The sequence below is a fragment of the Arachis hypogaea genome, chromosome 15, assembly GCF_003086295.3.
Source record: "Arachis hypogaea cultivar Tifrunner chromosome 15, arahy.Tifrunner.gnm2.J5K5, whole genome shotgun sequence".
Classification (NCBI taxonomy): Eukaryota; Viridiplantae; Streptophyta; class Magnoliopsida; order Fabales; family Fabaceae; genus Arachis; species Arachis hypogaea.
The window spans coordinates 32,660,925-32,668,953 of NC_092050.1; the positions used below are offsets into that span (position 1 = coordinate 32,660,925).

Sequence of the window (8,029 nt, forward strand, 5' to 3'; positions counted from 1 at the left end):
AAAGCTACCAAGAAGAAGAGGTTGATATTGAAAAAGCTTGCAAAAAGGTGGAAGTTATCAAAGAAGAGCCCAAGGGAATGAAGCTGGAGATCACCTTGCCAAGGTTGTTGGAGACCTCTCCCCCAAAGCCATCACCATCCATCCCTTCATTCAAGTGGGTAAATCTCTCATCTCTAAGCTTAATTAGCCCACTTGAATATGCTTTGCTTGAGACGGATGGGCAACTTAGAGCTCTTTGTGGCTATAAGAGTAAGAGGGAGGTGGTTAGTGGTTGGCAACACAATCCTAGGTTCATTGTGGTAGGAAGCTCATGGCTGAATTATCATGGTTGGAAGAATACTAAATTGTATGGGTCTAGGAAGCTGTTTGGATGCCCCAGTGAGAATTCGGATTGCTTACCACCTAGTTGGAACAATGATTATTAGCACAAAGACGGGTGCAAAATCAAGATTTGGGACCCCGGAATTCATTCCAACAATAAACACTCTTGGGGCCTTGTCACTTGCTTTAATTTGCTTGAAGGCTTTATGCAACTAGTATGGGATCCCGGAGGCCATTGGAATTACAAACATTGGTGGGGATTCCTGGATGAGTTCAAACACAAGCCACCATAACAAGGGGCTCCCCAAATGTCCAACTTAAGGACTTTAACTAAAAGTGCTAGGTGGGAGACAACCCACCATGGTATAATCGTTCCTTTTCAGTCTTAGTTTTATTTTATTTTATTCTGCTTTATGTTTATTAGTGTCATTCATAACATCTGCATCAGCATCTTCATTCTGTATTCTGCATAAAAAAAAAGGCACACGACGCGTGAGCATCGCTGACGCGTATGCGTCATACGTGCATTCGAAACAAGGAAGAAAAGAAATAGAGAGTTGCACGGGAGCATGGCTGGAGGCGTGCCTTAGGCACAAACACGCCCACGTGACCGCGTCCGCGTCAATTTGCAAAATCAGTCTTCCACGCGTACGCGTCACCCACGCGTACACGTGACCCTACAAATCGGCGTAAAAATGTGTTTAGAAAGAAAGTTGTGATGGTGTGGTGCTGGAATAGTGCTAGGAGCACAAGCAACATCACACGTGCACGTCCCTGACGCAAACGCGTCATTTTCCCCTCCAGGCAATCCATGCATGCGCATCCCTCATGGCACGCGTCGGTTCAAATTTTAGCAATGTGCGCATTAAAACAGAGAGTTGTGCGTGCGCGAGGCTGCTCTCACGCCAATAGCACACTTCAGGTCACGCGAACGCGTCCCTGACGCGTCCGCGTCACTTGAAAATAGCCCAACCCACGCGAACGCGTGCCCCACGCGTCCGCGTCGCATGCGACGCACAGTTTATCCAGATCAGCACCAGAATTCCTATCTTTTCTTCTTCAATCCTACTTATCTTTCTATTATCATTCTTTCTCTTTTTTTCTATCTTTTCTTATTCTTTCTTCCTCCTTTCTTACTTTATTTTTCTTCTTCTCTTTAACTTCTCATCCTTCTTTTCTTTCATTCTATTTTACTCAATTTATTTGAATACTTTTATTCATTGTATTTTAATTTTTTGCATATTTTTATCTCCTTTTCTAAATCTATTAATTTTTCATTGGTGTTAAATTTTCTTATTCAACTGTTACATCTTTTCTTGAATTATTCTGGTGCTTCATGACTTATTTTATTCTGATTGGGTATTATTATTCATAAGTCAATGCTAATCTTTTATGATACTTGTATTCCATTTGCATTGCTATGCACTTACACTATCTTTCATTACCAAATCTCTCTCCCCCATTGTTGCAATTCTGGCACAATTGATATGCCATTTGCTTCTATTATTTTCTCACGTACATGTTGTAGCTACCATGTAATTGAGACCCTTATTATTTGGCATTGATCTAACCATATTTTAATTTGTTTTCTATCTTTATTTTTGGGTTACTTTTCCTCCTGTTCCTCTTCTTTCAGGGTGGCCACCGAGAAGGGAAAGGAGAAGTTTCTAAATGGGGCAGACAACAAGACCATCTGCACAATCTATGAAGAAAAGCGTCAGTTGGAGCAACCCGTCCACTTGCACATCTCAGCATGCACCGAGGACGGTGCAATCTTTAAGTGTGGGGAGGTCGATACCGACTTCCGTGGGTTAGTTATTTTCTTCTCAACACCAATATTTTATTTTCTTTGTTAGTTCATTGTTGCATTTGCATGTTTGATTGCATGATTGTTTGATTTTGTGCATATTTTACCACTACTTGGTTGAAGTAATATTTTCTTTTTCAAGAAACTTTTTAGAGCATTTCACTAATTTAAATTAAAACTTTTTATTAAACTTGTTTGAAGAAATTTTATTTTGGAACATGGTATAGAGCTCGAACACACAAAACCAGTAAGATTTTGAGCCTATTTGATTGGTTGCATTTTACCAACCAATATTTTATTTTTGGTGTGTGTTTTTCTCTCTAAAATTGTGATCTTTGTCTTGCTTAATTCTATATTTCCATGGTTTGATGTATGCATGCACTTATATAATTGAGGCCTTATTTCACTAAGCTTACATACCCATATGGCCTTAATCTTTCATTATCCTTTGCAAACCAATTTGAGCCTATTTTACCCCTTTTATTCTTTACTTTAGCACATCATTAACTCTAAGCGGAAAATAATAATGTCCTTAATTGGAATCCTTGGTTAGCTTAGACTAGTGAGAGTGCTTATGATTTAAGTGTGGGAAAATTGGGTTTGGAAACATTTGGTTTGAGAATTGAATATGTTAGAATTTTCTGAAAATGTGAAAGAAATGTTTAGGACATGTTCATGCATTCAATAATTTAATCATATGCATTGAGAAAAATAAAAGAAAAAAATAATATAGATATATATAAAAATAAAAAATAGGAAAAAAATAAAGGAGAAAAAGAAAAGAAAAAGAGCATATAAATAAAAGGGGACAAAATGCCCCAAAGTAAGTGGTGAAAGCAATGCATATGTACTATACTTGAAATTAGAATGCATAAATATGTGGAAAATATGGTTAATGGATAGTTAGATGTTGTATTATGATTACATGGATTGTCTAAGTTAGGTGAAAAGTTTAAGTTAATTAAGGATTCAGATTTTAGTCCACTTGACCAAATACAATCCTACCTTGACCCTAACCCCATTACAACCCTTAAAAGACCTCTTGATATGTGTATATGTGCATTAATTCTTTGTTGATTGGTAGAAGAAGAGCAAGCCTTAGGAAGCAAGATTAGTAGAGAATTGAGAGATCGAACCTTAAACACTTGAGTGATTAGAGTGTATACACTTCCGGTGAGGGTTCGATGCTCGATTCTTTGTTCTCGGCTTTCATAAGCTATTTTCTTCTGCAAGTTTACTTGTACTTTATTTTGTGATTTGAATTAGTGAAATCCAGTTCATATTTGTTCTTAAAAGATTTGTTTACTTTTAACCAAGTAGGTAAAAGCATTTTGCATATAGCTGCATTCATACAAATAGGTTTCATTTCATACATTCTACCATTCCTCTTCACTCTTATAGTTTCTCTTGAGCTTAGCATGAGGACATGCTAATGTTTAAATGTGGGGAGATTTGATACACCACTATTTCATGGTACATCTTGTACTTAATTGAGTGGATTTTATCCACTAAACTCACACTTATTCATAGAATTCGCATGTTTTACATTTTCCTTCCTGATTTTGTGCTATGATTGGAAACATGTTTCTTTGGTCTTAAATTTACTTTGTTTAATCCTCTCTTATTACCATTCGATGCCATGATATTTGTGTTAAGTGATTTCAGGATTTATAAGGTAGGAATGACTTAGAGGATGGAAAGGAAGCATGCAAAAGTGGAAGGAATAAAAGAAATTGAAGGAACTGCAAAGCTGTCAGCCCTGACCTCTTCACACTCAAACGGTCATAACTTGAGGTACAGAGGTCCAAATGAGGCGGTTCCAGTTGCGTTGGAAAGCTAACATCCGGGGCTTTCCAAAAATATATAATTTGCCATATCTGCTCCGAAGATAGGTGACACACACGCGTGACTTTGCCGCGTGCTGGACGTATCAGAAATTGCTGGGGGCGTTTTCTAAGCTATTTTTGACCCAGTTTTTGGCCCAGAAAATACAGATTAAATGCTATAAAGTGGGGGAATCAATCAATTCATTAAAAACAACATTCATAATTCACAATTTTAAGTTTTAGATGTAGTTTCTAGAGAGAGAGAGAGGCTCTCTCCTCTCTCTTAGGATTTAGGATTAGGATTTCTCTTAAAGGTTAGGTTTACTTCTTCTGCATTCCAGGTTCTATGTTCTTTTAAATTTAGTTTCTCTTATCTACTTTTATTTATTCTATTACTTTAGTTGCTTTATTTCTCTTGGTAATTACTTATTTAGCCAATTTGGCTTATGAACTCTTCATGTTAGATTTGAAATTATGTTTAAATGCGATTTGAGGTATTTCAGATTTATGATTGCTTTCTTCTATTTATAATATAAATAATTTAGATTTTTCCCCTTTGCTTTGGTTGAGTAATTGGTGACACTTGAGTTATCAAACTCAGCTGTTAATTGAAAATTGGAATTTGCTAATTGATTTGGATTCCTCTAAAGCTAGTCTTTCCATAGGAGTTGACTAGGACTTGAGGAATCAAATTGATTAGTCCACTTGACTTTCCTTTATTTAGTAAGGATTAACTAAGTGGGAGCAATAAATAATTCTCATCACACCTGATAAAGATAACTATAATGGGATTTCCATTTCTCATACCTTGCCAAGAGTTTTCTTAACTATTAATTTATTTTTCTTGTCATTTAATTTACTTGTTCTTTAATTCAAAAACCCCCAAAAATACACTTTTTCTCATAACCAATAATAAATCATACCTCCCTGCAATTCCTTCAGAGACTACCCGAGGTTAAAATACTTCGGTTATAAATTTTATTGGATTTTGTTACTTGTGACAACCAAACTTTTGTACGAAAGGATTCTCTGTTGGTTTAGAAACTATACTTACAACGCGATTATTTTTATAAAATTCTTTACTAGCAAGAATCTAATCGTCAAGGATCGCTAAGAAGAATGAACTGCAAAAGCTTCACCCTCATTCAGAATGGATCCACACTAACCCTGGGGTTCAGATCTGGAGGAGCATTGGCAACCTCTCAATTGGCATTGATCACATACAACCTGCCATAGAAGAAATCATTCACAGTTGAAGAAGACAGTAAGACCAGAGTTAATCCAGAAGGACAAAGCATCTCCAAGCCTTAACCATCTTCTTATCATTGTAAACATATCAACCTAGTTAAGATCTCTTTATTTCCTTTTATGCGTTTAAGCAACATACCTACATCTCCTATTCGCCTGACTAAGATCTACAAGATAATCATAGCTTGCTTCAAACCACAATCCTTGTGGGATCGACCCTGACTCGCTCAGGTATTACTTGGATGACCCAGTGCACTTGCTGGTTCAGTTGTAAGATGTGTGGGAATTCGTGCACCATACTGAATTTTCGAATTTCTTTGAGTCTTTTTCTAAAAATTTTCAAAATTAGTGTCTTTTGTTTGAGTCTTGGTCAATCTTTAAGTTTGGTGTCTTCTTGTGTCTTTTCTTTAAAAATTTTCGAAATTAAAGTCTTTGGTTTTCAAAATTTTTAAGTTTGGTGTCCTTTGCATGTTTTTGTTTTCTTTGAATTCTTTGAATTTTGTTCTTGGTGTTCTTCTTGATCTTCAAAGTGTTCTTACTTTTCCTCTTGTTTTGATTTTAAAATTTTTAAGTTTAGTATCTCTTTGTGTTTTTCTTCTTAATATTTGCACACTAGGTATTCTTAGATCTAAATATTTTAAGTTTGGTATCTTTTTGTTGTTTTTCTCTTTATTCATTAAATTCAAAAATAAAAAAAAATATATATCTTTTCTTATCTTTAGTTGCACTTTTCGAAAATCTCATCATATTTTTTCAAATTTTAATTTCAAAATCATTATCTTATCTTTTCTTAGTTTTAAATTTCAAATTCAAATCTTTTCAAAATAAAATCTTTTTAAAAATCATATCTTTTTCAAATCTTTATCTTATCTTGTTTCAAATTCAAAATTCAAAAATCTTGTCTTATCTTAATTCAAATTCAAATTTTAAAATCCAATTTCAAAATTTAAAACTTCAAATTTCAAATTTCAAAATCAAATATTTTTCAAAAATCAAATTTCAAATCTTTTCAATTTCTTATCTTATCTTTTCGAAATTCAAATTTTAAATTCAAATCTTTTCTAATCTTCTATCTTATCTGGTTTTCAATCTTTTCCTAATTAGTTACTTGTTTCCTCTTTCTTCTTCTTCAAAACTTCTTAACTACTTCCTCTCTCTTCTATTTTCAAAAATTCTTCTTCTATTTCTCTCTTTTCTTTTTCGAAATTCATTAATTATTTTTAATTCTTTTTAATTAATTAACCTTAATTTTCAAATTTAATTAATAAACAAAATAAAAACAAAAATATTTTAATTTTTTTTCTTTTTTTTTACTTCTAATATTCGAATTCTTTTTCTCCTTCTTCTATCTTCATTCTTCTTTCTCTTCTTCTTCTTTACATCTCACTGGGAGTTCTCTGTCCTCTGGCATAGAAGCTTCCTTTCTTGTTGTATCTGTGGTTTCTTGTTTATGACTAGGAACAGGGATAAAGAACCTCTCTTTAATCTTGATCCTGAACTTGAAAGGACTTTAAGGAGGAGCTTACAACAAGTTAAAGCACAACACTCTGGAAGAAACCTCTCAGAAAATTTTGAACTAGAAGCAAACACATGGTAGCCAAACCGAATCATGAAGGAGAGGCAAGAAAGGTTCTTGGTGCTTACACCAAGCCTACCTCTGACTTCTATGGAAGTAGTATCTCAATACCTGCCATTGGAGTTAACAACTTTGAGCTGAAACCTCAACTGGTAACCTTAGTTTAATAGAACTGCCAGTACCATGGACTTCCACAAGAAGATCCAAGTAAATTCTTATCTGACTTCCTGCAGATATGTGACACAGTCAAGATCAATGGAGTGAGTCCTGAGGTCTATAAGCTCATGCTCTTTTCATTTGCTGTAAGAGACAGAGCTAGAATGTGGTTAAATTCTCAACCTAAAGAGAGTCTTGACACATGGGAGAAGGTGGTCATTGCATTCTTGACCAAGTTCTTTCCACCCCAAAAGTTTAGCAGACTCAGGGTGAAAGTTCAAACCTTCAGACAAAAAGAGGGTGAATTCCTCTATGAAGCTTGGGAGAGGTACAAACAACTTATCAGAAGATGTCCTCCCAACATGATCTCAGACTGGACCACATTGGATATCTTCTATGATGGCCTTTCTGAGATATACAAGATGTCACTGGATAACTCTGCTGGTGGATCACTCTACTGGAAGAAAATGCCGGAAGAGGCAAGAGAACTCATTGACATGGTTGTAAACAACCAGTTTATGTACACTTCTGAGAGAAACTCTGTGAATACTGGTGTAGCTCAGAAGAGAGGAGTTCTTGAAGTAGAAACTCTAAATGCCATATTGGCTCAAAACAAGATCTTGACCCAGCAGGTCAATATGATCTCTCAGCATTTGACTAGAATGCAAGCTGCAGCTGGCAGCACTCAAAAAGCTTCTTCTGAAGTAGAAGCTTATGATCCTGACTAACCCACCATGGAAGAGGTGAATTACATGGGAGAACCCTATGGAAATACCTACAATCCCTCATGGAGAAATCATCCTAACCTTTCATGGAAGGATCAACAGAAGCCTCAGCAAGGCTTCAACAATAATCAAGGTGGAAGGAACCAAAACAGGTTCAACAACAGACCACCATTCTCATCTTCTCAAGGGAATATGGAGACTCCTAAGCAGAGCATCTCTGACTTAGTGACTATAGTCTCCAACCTCTCTAAGACCACTCATAGTTTCATTACTGAAACAATATCCTCCATCAAAAATATGGAGATACAAGTTGGTCAGCTGAGCAAGAGGATCCCTGAGACTCCTCCTGACACTCTTCCTAGTAACACTG

The 8,029-nt window shown here is 35.6% G+C and overlaps 1 non-coding gene across 1 annotated transcript; it reads right to left on the bottom strand.

The window, feature by feature from the left end:
* Positions 1-7,194: 7,194 nt before the first annotated feature.
* LOC112753782 (small nucleolar RNA R71) lies at positions 7,195-7,303 on the bottom strand. The gene has a single exon (XR_003178149.1). It is a non-coding gene; the product is annotated as a small nucleolar RNA R71 (small nucleolar RNA).
* Between the last annotated feature and the right edge of the window lie 726 nt (positions 7,304-8,029).